A 16,658-nucleotide genomic window follows, 5' to 3' on the forward strand; every position below is an offset into this window, starting at 1 on the left:
ATCTGTATCTTCGCACATTCATGGTTAGTTTAGCAGGTCAAAACTGGAACAAAAGCAGCTTTTTTGTTTTAAATTCTGAATGTTTGACAACAAGCCCTGGATTTGTCACACGCATTCACGGAACTGCAGCCTTTATTACTTGTTTTTTTGCTGTTGTTATTTATTTTTTTTATTACTGCTGTTTCTGTTGTTCTGCTGAAGGTGGCGCCGTTGCACACTTTTTCTCCTGCCCTTTCAGTCTGTCGCGACGTGGGACTTCTTTTAGACGTGGGACTGCGAGCGCAGTCTTAACCTGAAAAGGGCAGAAATAGAAATCCTCATCAATGTTCGTTGTACTCCTTTCTGAACATGTTTAATTCAATTGTGGAATGCAGCAAAATAAATTGAGCAAGAAATAAAGCTGGTTTATGAAATAACTCCCACATACCTCATCATGAAACATTAAGTAATGGATACATGTTTATTAAACCGGAGCTGCTAGCTATTAAAATTACTAACTTAAAAAAGGGTAATGACCTATGACCTTTTAATTCACAATTTTAAATTATACCATTTAATTCTTGTTTTTCTTGTTTATATATATATATATATATATATATATATATATATATATATATATATATATATATATATATATATACATACACACACACACAATTTTCAATACGTTTCAATACTTTATGTATACAATTAGAATTATTTTAAAGTATTAAAAATACAAAAAAGATTAAATAGATGTATTACCTGTGGTCACTGCTTGTCATCAGTCTGCTGCTCGACTCCTTTGGCTTGGTTGGTGTGCTTGACTTTTGACTTCTGTTTGCTTGGGAGCCCAGAGGGTCGGACCTTTTCCTCTGGGTGTGGGCCCGGGGCAGTTGCTGCTGGGCTTGAGTTTGGGGTGGAGGGCCCTGAGTTAGGCGGGGTTGATGGTGCAGGGGTGGGCTGGTGCGGTGATGGGGAGCGAGTGGATGCTTGACCTGCAAAAACATTATAGTGCTTCAGCCAACACATTGTTCTTACTAAAGAACATGTTTTACGCATTCATTTTCTTTGGGATTGTAAAACGTGTTTTGTGAAATCATGGAGCGTAGTTCACAGTGAATGCTCTTAGCGTGATGAATGATCGTCTCACCGGCAGTGCTGCTGCTGGCCTGAGAGTCATCTGACATGGGAGGCTCCGCCTCTTCCTGGATTGTAGGGACTGAGGCGAGCAAACCTGCCAAGAAACGAAAGAGGCTTTGTTGCAATTTTTGGTAAATGCCAATCAAGTTGTTATCTGCATACAACAGCATAACAGATACACAGATGTCACATCTATCTCTTTGATAGATAACTAAATTCTGCCTAACTACAAACGGTCTACAAATTCTTTTTATGGGTCAAAGACGAGCTGCATCCGTGCCACGCTTACAGATACTGAGTCAAAGAAATGTGGTCTTTCGTCGAATGGCCGTTTATCTTATTTCCCATTTCTCCATAAGAGGGCTGTAATAACCCTTATGTTATGATGGATAGGTACACTGGGTGTTACTCACTAAGGCCTCTGTAGTGCGACAGCTGCTGGTAAACTTGCTTCATCTGTTCAATGTTGAGCCGGCTGCTCTCAGCGTGGTTGATCATAGGCTTAGGATAGTCCACACCCACAATGCAGTTGGCGGCTTTCTGCACCGATTCTGGAGCATTCCACGGCTCGTAGATGTAGCGGTTGGGATAGTCTTTTAACTGCGGGATGTACCTCCTGTAAGTGAGAATTTAAGACGTTTTTATAACAGATGCAAATAATTTACATTTTTTATTTTATACAATTATTACAAATGACGGTATCATTGCATAAAGAAAGACCAGAACCTGTGGTGGTTGACATAAGCCTTTATGCAACACAAATCTACGGAACTCTCATAATATATAACACTAGACGGTGACGTAAGACATGCTTAGGTGTGGTTCAGGGCTGGTGAGTGTACCTGATGTAGTCTCCGCTGGGATCCGCCCTGCGCCGAACCCCACAGGACAGTAACAGTGGAAGAACTGCTGGAAGAACGCACTGCAGGACAGCCACATCCAGCTGCCTGCGTTCACGCTCCAGTCCGCATCCAATAACAACTCCTCAAACACCTGAAAGGAGGAGAAAGATTAATGCAGGAAAAAGGAATAAAACAAGAAAGGAAAGAAGGCAAAGTATTGCCGTCTCATTTACTTTCATTCCGCTCTCCCAGCTGATCCACAGGTCTCCACGAGTGAGGAAACAGGCCACGGCATGTCTGGCCAGGTGGTGGATCCAGCCTTCCTGTCTTAGCTGGGTCATGATGGCATCGATCCAAGGGAACCCCGTCCGCCCTTCTGCCCATTTAGCCAGTGCCTCTGGATTGTGATCCCAGGGGATCTGCACACAGATGGGGTTTCCCTCCATACGGTCAAAGTTGGGGTTGTTGGTTGCCGCCGTGTAGAAAAACTCTCGCCACAACAGCTGGTCAAGAGTGAGAGAGGTGGACTGGAGCGTCTCCGTAGCTAGACAAGTGCAAGAAGTGCAAAAAAATATTTAAAAATGACAAAATATTTAATGTCCAACATACACAATATATTGCTATGCTGCGGCAGTTCTACAGTATGTTTTTATAACATATTCTGATACTATATTATTACTGCCAAATTTTTATTTTCTTGTACTAAAACTTTATAAAGTATACACTGAAGTGCATATATATAATCACTTTTTGTGGTATCCCCTAAGGCTCGATTCTGGGACCCTCTATTATTAAAATAAAATGCATCCATTGGCAAGTGTAATTATTTAATTTGAGCATGCACTTTCATAATTTCTACCACTGAGTATTAAATGATTAAAGTGGCCATAAAACATCAAAGACTTACCTTCATAAAAAGTTCACGCAGATTGTAGTAAAAGACGCGACATGACAGACAGCCGAATCGTAGGTAAGGACTAAGGCCAGTTGGGCTTGCAAACAGTGACTGACCGGTTATTCTAGGCCTCTCGAAATTTGCTACCCAGGCCTAAATCAAAATAACATGATTAAATAATAAAATAAAAATAAATAACTTTGACAGGTATATATGCATTCATTATTATTATCTAGAAATGTATAAATGCATAATTGCATTTCTTGTTATTAATTAAACGTATTCTCACCTTTCTGTCTAAGTGTTTATTCAATCTTTCCAGGGCTTCTGTCTCACCACCCTTCCATACATGAGAGCCGTCACCCTGAGTCTTAAAACCCAGCTCCTCGAGAGAGGGTACGCCGTAATGTTCATCATGGTTTTCTGAGATCTGTGTCCGACACCTGGCCATCTGTTCTTGAGTGATGGTCGGCAATGGTTTCCTGGGAAGTTCAAGTCGGTTCACAATGGCTTGAAATCTCTTGAAAGTGAGAGGGGGGCTGTGGTTGTTCATTTCTATGATCCTGAGGAAAAAGCAAAAACATGTCTTAGATATCACTGCATAAAAGCAGCTATTTTTGCTCCAAGGTTGAATATTTATAGAACTCGGGAGAAGAAATTTCTTTGGTTTAAACCAGTCTGATTTGATCTTGTTGACGGACTGATAAAGTGTAGATAATAAATAATTTTCAAAAGGAATCACAAAGTTCATTTCCAGGTATTTCATTTCAAGGACTGAGTGGCTGTCACTTGATTTGTGGATCAAAAAACAACAACAACAACATTAGTACAAAAATAAATGTAGGGCATAAACATACATTGTACGTTACACTATTATTGGAATATAGTGAAAACTTCTGGATGCAATTGGCAAAACTGAAAATGCTTTGTAATAATGAATATTAATTATAAATAAAAACAAAAGCCATTAAAATAACCACACTTTTACTGAAAGTAGCAGAATTTAGAAGCGGACAGAATTTAGGCTATTTTAATAATGATAGAACTTTACAATAGGGTTAGTTAACTACTATAGATAACATGAACTAACAATGAACAATACTTTATTAATTCATTTGTTATTATTGGTTAATGTTAACTGCAACATTTACTAAATGTATTAAGACAGATGAATAAATATTGTTTGCTCACGAGAGGGTAGTGTCAGCTGTACTACAGCATGTTACAGCACAGTAGTGCTATTGCAAACAGGAGCAAGTATACTACACAGAAAATTCCTGTTTTGCCTGGGTATTTAAGTGGACTCTGCTTTTTGAGCGGACTTTGAACATGAGAGGTAGGCTACTATGTGAACAGATGCACGTTCATTGAACGGATACTGAGCAGAGCTTAAAAACCCCTAAAATGCATCCCTAATAAAATGCATAATAATAATAATAATGATGATAGATGATAGAATAATTTCTTGAGTAGCAAATCAACATATTTGAATAAATTCTAAGGGATTCTGAAGTGACACAAAAACCCCAAAAACATCAGATGAATAAATTACATTTTAAAATGTTCAAATAATTTTTTATTTTAATATTTTCACATTTTACAGTTTTAGTCAGAAAACTGCAGCCTTAAGACTTTCTGGAAAACATTCTCACCTAAAAACAAACTTTTCAACGGTACTGTTAATTAAACACATCTAATTTATTAAAATAAAAAAATAAAAAATATATACAGTGGGATCAGTACAAATCTGAACTAAAAAAAACAACAACTTGTTGCCCTGACTGATATTAATGCAACCTTGCTTGATTGTAGGACAAACCGCTTCTAGAATATTCTACTACATAGTGCTATGCGTTTTATTTTACACTAGCAATAAACTTTAATGCTAATAAAATTACCTATACACTCTATTTACAACCTCACAAGTATGTATATCAAACCAGTTGCCACACAAGCACTATTGAGAGGTTTTCCACTTAAAAGTTGAACAGCAAAAAGCCCAGTTTTACTCAAGGAAACAAGGTCATTTAAAAGTAAAGCGATTTTCGATCAGCTAGTAAAGTTGGCATGGCAGTGTGCCCTAAAGTAACATTTCCCCACATTCTCCAAATGCAAGCACATATGCCTGTCTGGCTCTAAAAGACTGGAAAAGAAGAGCTAATAGCCTCGGTGGCTCCTCTAAGAGAGAGACAACAGCCTTAACATATTAACAGCCTGTCCCTTATTTATAGTCCTGATCTTATACAACTGCCTATATCCGTCAGGGGTGGAGCCCTTGCCATTGGCCGGTTTTCTCGGCACGGTGCAGAATCAGGGGGCACCCGCGTGCTCGTTAGGAAAAGCCCGGCGCTCGGCTCGCACATGTTTGCAGTGGTGACTTGCATGCTGAGCTATTTCACCCTCCCACACACAGCACATGTTTCACAGTGTGACCGCCAGAGCCTCTTTCCGCCGTCAGATGGCAGCAGCGAGTCTCGTATCGTCCAGGAGAGCGACAGACGTCATATGCACACCCGCACATGCATTCACACACGCTTATGCTTGCAAGCTCATTCTCTCCCCTCTCAATGAGACGTAGAGTCTGGGCGTATCACCAACATCCATCCCATTTATGTAACCTACGCAAAAGGCCACTTGTTTTACATTACACGTCAGGAGTAGTGTATCTGCACGATCATCTGAGAGGGGAGAGTCATGCTCTCCTGTTTGGTAATACTCTCAGGAAAGGCATGAGAAAGAGAATGTGAGTTGCACATAAACACAAGAGCAAGCCAGGGTCACGGTGCTGCGTAGTTCATTGTTATGTCACATTATGCTAAAAGTGCTGGCAAAGTTTACTGAGGAATCTAGTCAATGATTAGGAAAGTTGCCCTATAGCTGTTACTAAAATGGAGGTTTTTCACTCTGGCCCAGTAGTTCAGATTTGTACTTGTCCTATTGACATTTGTACTGTACCTATATATATATATATATATATATATATATATATATATATATATATATATATATATATATATATATATATATATATATATATATATATATATTATATTTTTTTTTTTTTTACAATTTCATCAGTGTTTAAAGCTTTACTATATGCAAAAGAAAAAAATCAATAAATTGATAAATACAACTTGTAAAAGGCAAAATATTTTTTTAAATATTAAAGAAGTTATATTTTATATATAGCAATCAACATATAGGAGTCAACAAAAATTTGTTCTAGTGAATTTTGATGAACATTTTGGATGCACTTTAAATGTGTACTGTGATTTTTTTTTAAATTGTGCAACTAATTTAACATTTGTTTTAAATGTTTTAATTTTTGTATTCATGTATTCACTTATATTAAATAGATTACAAGTTTTATAAAATACACAATTATGATTACTTTATATTTAAAAAAAATAGCTGAGAATTCTACAAGTAAATAATGCAAATATTAAAATAATAAATAATACTATATATTTGCACACACACGTCACCAACTATACATGTAACCCTATGAAAGCTATGAATTCGATTTATTTTTAAAATACTAATAAATTACGTTCTACTTACTATATAGATGTCAATCAAACCAATTACCACATAACCATCAGTGAGATGTTTTCCACTTATATTAAAAAAATGTTAACTGAGCAAACCAAAAGATTCATGCATATTTAGTAATAATAGTAGTAATAATATCAACCCCAACAGCCCACGTAATGCGTTTCCTACCTAGCCTGATGGGTGAAAGGTGCGTGAGTAATGAACAAAAGATGAATTTCTGAAATTATGTAATATCAAATAATAACTGCTCCATCAGGAACTAGTAATGAATTTTAGATTAGTTTCTCCAATAACGCTTACATAACGCCTGGTCATTAATGGACTAAAATGGCATGCAAATGATGGACAAAATGAGAAACATAGATGCCGTGTCAAACCCATTGCCACAATTATCTCAAAAGAATGTGAAACTGATTCTCTATGATGGCATTCGAGACCTGAGTGAGTTTGGAGTGTCATATGATAAAGTGTCTCTTAATGCCGTTCAATGAGAGCACTCACTTAGCTACACTCGTGAGGGGCACATTTCTGAAAATGTGATGTTAGGGGTGCCATGGTAACAAATTGGATTATATATATATATATATATATATATATATATATATATATATATATATATATATATAAAAAAACACTATATTACAATACCATACTCTTAAGCTCATTAGTTCTGTGAGGGAAATAATTCATATATTTTGTTTGGATTCATCTGATTGCTTCAAGAACGCACAAATTTTCAAAACAGATTAGAAAGGGTGATCACAAACATACGCTTCATTTTTGAGAAACTATACATCAAATGTGTTTGTTTCTGCTGATTCTAGTTTCATGTAAACTATTGTTCAAAATCTTAAGGTCAGTAAGATTTTTTTTTTTTTAAGAAATTTATATTTCTGATCAAACGTTTTTACTAATAATTCTGAACAAAACAAGAGTAATAATCAGCACAACTATTTTCAACACTGATAATGATTATAATAATAAAAACAACACTGAAGACTATAAAGTTATTTTAATTAACAATAATATATCACAGTAATACTTTTGATCAAACAAATGCAGCACTGGAGAGCATAAATATTTGAACCAGTACTGTAAAAACTTTTCAAATACTTATTAATGGACATCACTAATAAAACATGCTCGTTAAAAATTAAGTTAATACACTACCTGTCAAATAATGACATGACGAGTAAACTTAATACAGTTTTATAGACAAATAAACCGCACCTATAAAATGTATTCTTTACAAGACCTTAAAAAAATACTGCATCTGTCAATTTTTCATGAGCAATGTGTGTGTTTTCGGTTCGTCACCCACCTGTCTGGACTGTAGAGCGTGTGAGTGTTTCGTACCATGGTTTCCACACCGTATTCCTGCGCCATTTTAATGATGGCTGCATCTCTTTCTTTGCCATAAGGCTCAGAGTCATATTCAAACGTGAGACGCGTGACGTTCCACTCCTGTAAGAGACGAGACAGATCATACATGTATAATGTTAAATCTAAAATATCAAAACAAAATAGAACACCAAGTATTTTTACTCCTAATTTCTAGGAATGGAGAGAGAGAAAAAAATTATTATATAAAAGTAGATAAAAGTAGAGGCAAAATTCTTGGGAGTTAACATCATTGACAAACTGCTTCTTTTGATAGCGAGTACATCTGTTGATAAAGTAATTTAGCGTTAGATTACCAAAAAAGGCCCACAAAGTAAAACCGTTACTAATCATTGCAATGTCCCTTCACACATCTCTCGGGTAATCATCACAAAAACAGACGCCGTGCTACTCAGCAGTTCAGAAGAAGTGTACTGTAGGCGGATTCTGTGACTTCTTGGTTATACAAGTGCACTTTGAAGGTCTGGTGTGCTGGTGCCCTCACCCCCTTGCATAAACAGCACTATTAACCTGCCAAAGGGTTCGTACGAGCCACTTGACTGATGCATTGCCGTGCTTGAGAGAGAGAGAAGACTCCTCCGACTGCATTAAAATGAGATCTTTCATAACAAACTACTCTGAAATGCTGGTGTAAAAATCGATCAGGAGTCAGGACTCAGATGTTTAGCTGAATGTGACATTACTGGAGCATCGAAATGCTGTGGGATGCATTCAACTTTATTCCTATAGGTTAGAGATTTGAACAAGTTCTTAAACTCAAAGACGCTCAATGGTAAAGAGACGCCTTAGCAAGCATAGCTAGTAAACATTTATATTACTCAGGGTTCCCAAACATTTCAAGCAATACATTTCAGGGACAGTTGTGAATGACAAAGTAAAAACAATGAGGCTAGGATTTATTTTTTATTTTTTTTATTTCACTCGGCAAGTTGCATTAATTTAAATCAATGTGACTAAAATATTTGTATTTGTAAATGCTATTCCTTTAAAGCTTTGCATTATTGGCCAAAGAATCCTGAAAAAAATCATTTACAACGATAACAGTAAATTTTTTTTTTTTTTGAATTTTTGATTTGAGTAACAGAATGACTTCTGAGGGACTGAATATTTACAATAGTTTATTAGATTTGACTTTTCACAGATTATTACTGTTTTAGATTAAAAAAAAAAAAATTTACTGGTTCACAATGTTTAAATGGTTGTGCATTTGTAATATTAAAAATCACACTGCAATACTAATTACCAGCTCACGAAAAATGATATAATCTCTAAACACTTTGTTATTCAGATTAGTTATTCTTATCATTATAAAACAAAAACTACTAAGGCTGAGATTTCCACCAAACACCGTCCTCGTCAAACTACATTTTTATGCTTTATGTCTGGTATTGATAAGGCAAAACTATAAAAATTGAACATAATTTTGCCAAATCTAATACATTGCCAATATTCTTCAGCTGATACTGTGGTGGACCAGCGATCACAACACCCACAGCTTCCTCTACGATAGACTTCCCAGCAGTTTACACTGCATTGTGTATATTACAGAACCATAGAAACCAGCCAAGAGCTAATGTTTGCTAAACTTATTAGCCAGAGGCTGATATTTGGCAATATGTTTTAAATCAACGTCTAGGCTTGTTATTCATTATAAAATGGCTGCCGCCAAAACAGCTCGCAGATTCTTCAGTTTGAGAAAAATCATCTGAAACGAATCATCAATTGCCGATGAACCAACTAATGGCCACTAACATCACTGCGGACACATTAAAAATGAGCTTAAATCGCTAACCATAGTAAACACATAAAACGCTGCTAAAAACCCAGCATTGCTTTGTGTACCAGTATATACTCAGACCTGATGGAAACTTTCCACGCTTCAAGTTGTCAGAGATAATTGTTTAGATTTTAAAAGCCAAAGTGAGGCTAAAAAGACACACATCCTGATAGAAATACAGACCTTGAAGAGTCTTGGGAAGACGTCCGTTGGTTGTCCTCGCACCACAAATAGCCTAGAATTCAGCTTCCTCAAACTTGTGTCCAAATCTTCTAAAGATTCCAGTAAAAATCTGCCAGAGAGAAAACGTGAAACATTATAATATTTACAAAGGTTGAAATGGATATCCCATGACCTCGTAAATAGTGCTACATTTTACAAGTTATTACCAACTAGCAGGAGATATTTCCATGAGGAAGTGTAAATATAAGCGTGTTGTTTCTGTCAACATCTAAGACAATTTACATATTTTAAGTACAAAAATTATTTCCAGCAAATTGCAATATTAATAGCACCTTGTACTGACCACCCAAATCTTGATTGGTTATCGATTCAGGTTTTCATTGGATTCTTCTACATGCCACCAAAATACTTAACCTCTCTTTATAAATATATTTTCATAAGGTTTTTTTAAGGCCTGTTTCAGAGACAATAGTTTTGTTTAATGAACTGGTGAAGTGAATGATTCGTTTATAACCCTTCTGTCGTCGCTCCTGTTGTCATAACCGAAAGAATCGTTGAACAAATCCCGTTGAATTGATTCAGAAGATTCGAGTTAACGGGACGAATCTAACCCCCCAATACGAAACTTTTTAACTTTCTTTTTTTTAAAAATAAAATTAAAATCTCATTGTCTGACGCAACACGCATCGCGTTTAAAGCAATAAACTTATATAAGTTTGTTTTCATAATTACATAAGCAGAAACGGATCTTTACAAATTCAAACTATCGTCCGAGTCCGACGGCTTTTTGACAAAATGCAGGACAAAACTCCGATATGCATTCAGTTTTTTTTAAGTTGTGATTATTCTTCATTCATAAACAGATCGTTTCACGGTATGTCTGGTAAAACGGCACACGTGAAAACGGGACCGTCCTATCACGTGACTCGCCTGTTTCAATTCAGATTTCTTATTTTTTACGTTTAGGTTTTAATAAACCTCGTCTCCAAACGGCATGCGTTTGACTTCACCGACAGACACATTCAATGACGCAATAATGAAATTGGTAATTTTAGCGGTTATATAAAACAAAAGTGGGCGTGAGCAAAACCACATTAGCCTGTTAGCTTCCATATAGCTTAACGGGTCTGAGCCGCCACAATCGCAAACATTCAACGCAATAACGACTAATTAATTCGGCGCGTATTATTAAACTAAAAATAACAGGCTCTATTGGATTTACAGAAGTTGGACTGAAGCGGCCAGCTGACTTGTAAAGTTCGTTCACCTGCTGTAAACAGCAGTCGGGCCCCTCGCGAGTCAATATTACGCGCTTTTTTTAATGATATATGTCGGTAATAAAAAGTCAGAATGTAATTTTTGCGCTTAAATGAGACACACGCATAAGCACTGCTTTAAAATGACACAGCAAAGCACCCAGCTGCCCTGCACACCGACTCGGCGCATGTCCAGGGCCAAAACATAACAACAACGGCTGTGCAAAAGAGCTGCGTAGTTACGCGCCACCGTATCCGCGCTTCGCCATTAAACCAAACTTCCCGACGTATGCGTTTACGTACAAAAAACTAAAACTAAAATCACAAACCTCCATCTGTTCACTCCCACGTTGGCCGATCCCGCAAACCACGGGTCTAAAATATAAACACACCGCACAGTATCCGCGCCATTGAGCGCTTCCTGCAAAGCCGGATTATCGTGAAGCCGCAGCCCTTTGCGAAACCAATGCACGGAATTCACCACCATGGCTGCGCTTTATTCCATCCTAAAGCTTTAAAGACGGTAGTCCGAAAGAGCAAACGATCCCGATTTCAGCCGTCCAGGAGCCACATTATGCCTCTCTGTGAAGTTTGAGATGAGGAGCAGCCGCTGTAGACGCTCTCGTTTCTTCCATTGGGCAGCGCTATGACACGTGTACGGATTACCAGAATGAGTGACTCGGCTTTGCGAGACGCTATTGGTCCAGCCCCGAGGTGGAAGTCCAGCCCCGTCACGTTTCTCTGGTGTGTTGTTCGCCGTGTCCGTGGGAAATAATCGTCAAATTATGACATCAGATCATGCAACCGGTGAAACGCGTGAGGCGCGCGCGTCTTCCGTTCAGAGTCGAGGGCGGCAAGGTCTTCGTTAAATACGTACACTGAGCGTGACACGAGAGGACGTGACGAAAATGGGAAAAATCGTATAATATCTGGGATCGTATAACCAGTTGTGGATACCTGTTGAGTTGGGTCTACGTGTTTTATAAGCGCTTGCGTTAACGTGTTTACAATTAAGAGGCGTTTAGCTCCCCCTCGTGGTGGTTTTTCGTATCGCTGCGTTTAGATGAAACGAGGTTCAGATTGGGGTCAATGAACTTTTAAGGATATTGTGGTTGACTCACGCATCGATGCCCCAGTGCTGTGTGTGTTTTTTTATAATATGGATAAAAGTTATGTGTATCAATAGTGTACCAATGTAGTCTATATATACTTGTTGTTGTTGTTGTTATTATTGTTGTTATATAATACACTGTCCTTCTTGTTTGTTGCAGTTAGTAGTACTAATCATAATAGTACTGTATAATTAATATATGATTTATGATGCATATTAGTGTAAATCAATAGTAAAAAATAGTATACTGTAATATAATACATCATTATTACTGTTGTTGTTAGTAGTAGTATTTTTTATATATTGTTTGTATTATAAAATTCATTAATGTATATTTATTTATGTGCATTGTTTGTTAAAACTGTATCAATGTAATGTAGACTTTAACATATTGCTATAATAAAAATAACAATAATTATCATTAATAGTAATAGTAATCAGATTGTTGTATTATATATATAATATAACATTTTGCAACGTTATACATGTTTTTAACAAATTCATAGGCTTATTTTAAATTATGATGATAATTATTAAATAATATATAAGTGATATTAATATATATGTATATGTATATATATATATATATATATATATATATATATATATATATATATATATATATATAACAATAATAATAATTATTATTAATAGTAATAGTAATATATATATATATATATATATATATATATATATATATATATATATATATATATAAATTTATGTCACTTATATATTATTTAATAATGTATAATAAGAGTAAAGATCATATGTATGTCAAATTTAACAGTGGAAATAAAATTGCTGCATAAACACAACACTTTCTTTGTGTCACTTAATTCAGTGTCACTCTAGTGCTGTACATTTCTTATTATATCAATAATTAGTTGCACAATGTTTGCCGTCTTCGAAATCCACTAACATGACTGAAATATCTCTTAGAATATCCCTTATGTTAAACCAAACCCGTTTAAAATTGAAAACTAGTTTTATTTATTTATTTTACAAATTGACTCTAGATGGCAGCAACCAATTAAATTTCGTATGAACGCTTTATAAGCGTTTACATGATTTCCTAAATGTAGGCTATTTTCTAGAACATGGGTGAAAATAGTGAGGATGGCAAGAAAGGATGGCAGCATCTGTGTAATTAGAAGACATCTGTAAATGAAGGGAAAATAATAATTTTTAAAGATGTCAAAGCTGTGACTGTCGTGAGGAAAATCAAGTTTTTCTTTTTAGCTTTTTCAAGTTACATGATTAACCCGAATTACAGGCTCTTAGATGTCCTATGGTATGAAAATTTCACTTTATGAGTTTTTTTTAACATTAATAGAAGTTCCCCTAGCCTAGCCCCAGTGGCTAGAAATGATGATAGGTGTATCTTGCTTCGCCTTTGAGAAAATTTAATCCCCAATCTGGAATCTTCCCTTTATGTCGTCATTCGGGGGAAAGGTTCCCTCCCCTTTCTCTGTTTGTCCGCCCAGAGATATTAACAGAGCAGACTGAGCGAGCTGTACACTCACAAGGATGGCCGATCTGACAGGATTGTTAGCATGATGTGAATCAGATGTCACGTGTATAGTAACACTCACCTTGTCTATCTAGTCCGGTTGGCCTCGCGAGTCTTGAAGAGCGAGGCCGTCAGGTCTCGATCGCCTCCAGGTGACTGGCTGCAGTACAGGTCATGAGCCCCGCCCTCTCCATGCAATCTAATGGGACATGAGACAAACTGAAACTACACTTCAACTCATTTTTTTTACAAAGATAGTTTCTGTGATTTTAGGTAGTTCTTATCATGCTGATGTATGTGCAAGTGTTAATTTCCTAAAAACTTTAAACTAGTTATTTGATGTTATAAAAAACGACGTGGTGTCATGACTGTGAGCTTGTGATTGGGTCTGCAGACAAATATTTTATGCACGAATTTAGAACTATGAAAGTTCTCCCCAATGGTTTTCATTTTCGGGAAGATATTAAGATTTATATTAAATCTGTCTACCTTTTGTAACAAAAAAGGCTATCAAAACTCTAAATGTATGCTCATTTTTGGTGTGTTTGTATAAAAATTATTTTTATTATTATTTTATTTATTATTATTGTTAATATTTAATTGTACATAAAGAACTATTCAGTCAATGGTTCTTTAAAGAACCGTCACTTCAGATGTTAAAGGTTCTTCATGGAACTATTTAGACAAGGTTCTTAAAGGTTCTTCTATATGGCATTGTGAAACACCTTTTGAATTTTAGAGTGTAGGTCCAGCTTGCCTTAAGACACCTACCTGGAGAGTTCTAGTACACCTAGCAAGACCTTGATGAACTGGTTCAGATTAACTGGTGTTGGATCTGGATATTGCAGGACAGCGGCTCTCCTTGGCCTAGTTTTGTCACCTCTTAGCTGTAAGAAAAGAAGAAGAAAAGAAGCCACGGGTCGTAAACCTTACAACTTTTGTTACTCAGCTTGAGCCGAATGCCGTGGCTTCGTGGACGGTACATGCTGGTGAGATACGAAGACCTGGCCAGAAATCCACTCCAAAAAACCAAGGAGGTCTACGAATTCCTGTGTCTTTCTTTGGAAAAAAGTGTGAGGGATTGGATACATAACAACACAAAAGCCAAAATCAACAAGTCAGCAACACATAAGTATGGGACGTTGAGGGACTCAGCGGCCAATGCAGAGAGCTGGAGGTTGAATCTGTCTTTTGAAAGGGTTAATTACACACAAACTGTCTGTAAGCACATTTTAGACGAGCTCGGCTACAAAACCGTTAACTCCCCAGAGGATCTGAAAAACATGTCGCTCTCTCTCACGGAGGAGAATACCTTAATACATCTTTTGTAATAAAAGGTAAAGCATGCACAACTATTTTTCTACATTTATATTCTTGGCATCATGTAAATGTAGCTTTGCACAAACCATTCTCATACATTGGATTTCTGTAGTTTTTATGTCGTTTGTAGTATTTTTGTTGTATGCTGTTTTTTTGAATAGTCAAATCTGTTTCAAGTCAAGTCTCCATCTGATTGGATTATCTTTGTATTTTGGATTACTTTGTAAATAAAGCTGCACATTGGTTCTGTATACTGTATACTGAAGATTTTTATTTAGTGTCAGCAGATAATTATTTGGTTGAGTTATGTGAGTCTTTGCTGTTGTTAAATTCTAAATCAATAAAAATACAAAGCAAACGTTTCATTGCTTACGTTTCTTACCTTACGTTTTTGCAGCAATGCCACAGAAGAACCACTTTGGGTTCTAGAAAGAACCATTCATTGTACAGTAAAAGATAAACACAAAGGCAAATTTTCTGTGAGCGGTTAACCCTTCACAGGGAACATAATCGACAGGCAATCTGACCAATCAAAATCCCGAACCCACCAATTTCTCTGCTAAAAAAAAATCAGGAGAGTAGATTAACGCTGATGGATTTAAACTTAAAAAAAATTTATTTACATCTTTTTTTTTGTTGTTGAAATAAAATACTTTCTGATGTTCATTCATGCTTATTTTATGCTATACACGAAAATACAATCAGTTCATGTGCCGCTTTAACCGACGTGGCATCTATCACGACAGGCTAAAGAGCCACAAATCGGTAAATATTGTTTCAGCTGCTTAACTGCTGTCACCCAAATTCGCAAAAAAAACCAACCCTAATCTCTTCTACCAATTTCAAATTTACCAACGATTGCTAAGTTATTGGAAAGCACTGCTGACTCCCAGCTTCGGTCTTTTCTAGCTGAAAATGCTCTCTATGTATATTTGGCTTTTGTCCATCACATAGCACAGACACCGCTCTTGTAAAGGTACTAAATGATCATCTACTCTCTGGTGACTGGTTCGTTGCTCCTTGACCATAGTTCTACGTCTCAGTGCAGAATTTTTGACCAACTACCGTCTAGTTGAAATAAGCTGTCCCCCAGGGATCTGTTCCTGGCCAACTATTATTCATTGTTTACAATTACTACATATATGCCGATGACATTCACATTCACTGTATATGTAGGCCCGCTCTATCCACTCACAAATGTACAAAATCTGTACATGAAATAAAAACAATCTTGCTCAAACACGCCAAAGTACATTTTTGAGTATCTATATCACACATTTCCAGTTTTATTTGGCGTACTATTTATACGCAGATCAGGTTGACATATGCTTTTTCTGCATCCACACGGAGCGCGCGCACTACAAGCCTGTCAAATTAGCGAACTAAGTTGTCTATCGCGTCTGCTTCATTTCACGTCTGCTGTCACAAACACACAACAAGGTTTACATATAAACACGGTTATGTCTTAAACGAAAGTACACGTGCAGCTCTTAAGGCAACCGAACTAAACATAAACACTGCGTGTCATTAGCTTACATTTACATTAGATTTAGTCATTTAGCAGATCATTTGATTTAAACGACTTACAAATGAGGACAATGTAAGCAATCAAAACCAACAAAAGAGCAATGATATGCAAGTGCTATGACAAGTCTAAGCCTTCTCTACAGCCACTACATGTTA

At 36.5% G+C, this 16,658-nt stretch overlaps 1 pseudogene; it reads right to left on the reverse strand.

The window, feature by feature from the left end:
* LOC122331106 lies at positions 1 to 12,125 on the reverse strand (annotated as a pseudogene).
* Positions 12,126 to 16,658: the final 4,533 nt, after the last annotated feature.

This window comes from Puntigrus tetrazona, chromosome 25, assembly GCF_018831695.1.
Source record: "Puntigrus tetrazona isolate hp1 chromosome 25, ASM1883169v1, whole genome shotgun sequence".
Classification (NCBI taxonomy): domain Eukaryota; kingdom Metazoa; phylum Chordata; class Actinopteri; order Cypriniformes; family Cyprinidae; genus Puntigrus; species Puntigrus tetrazona.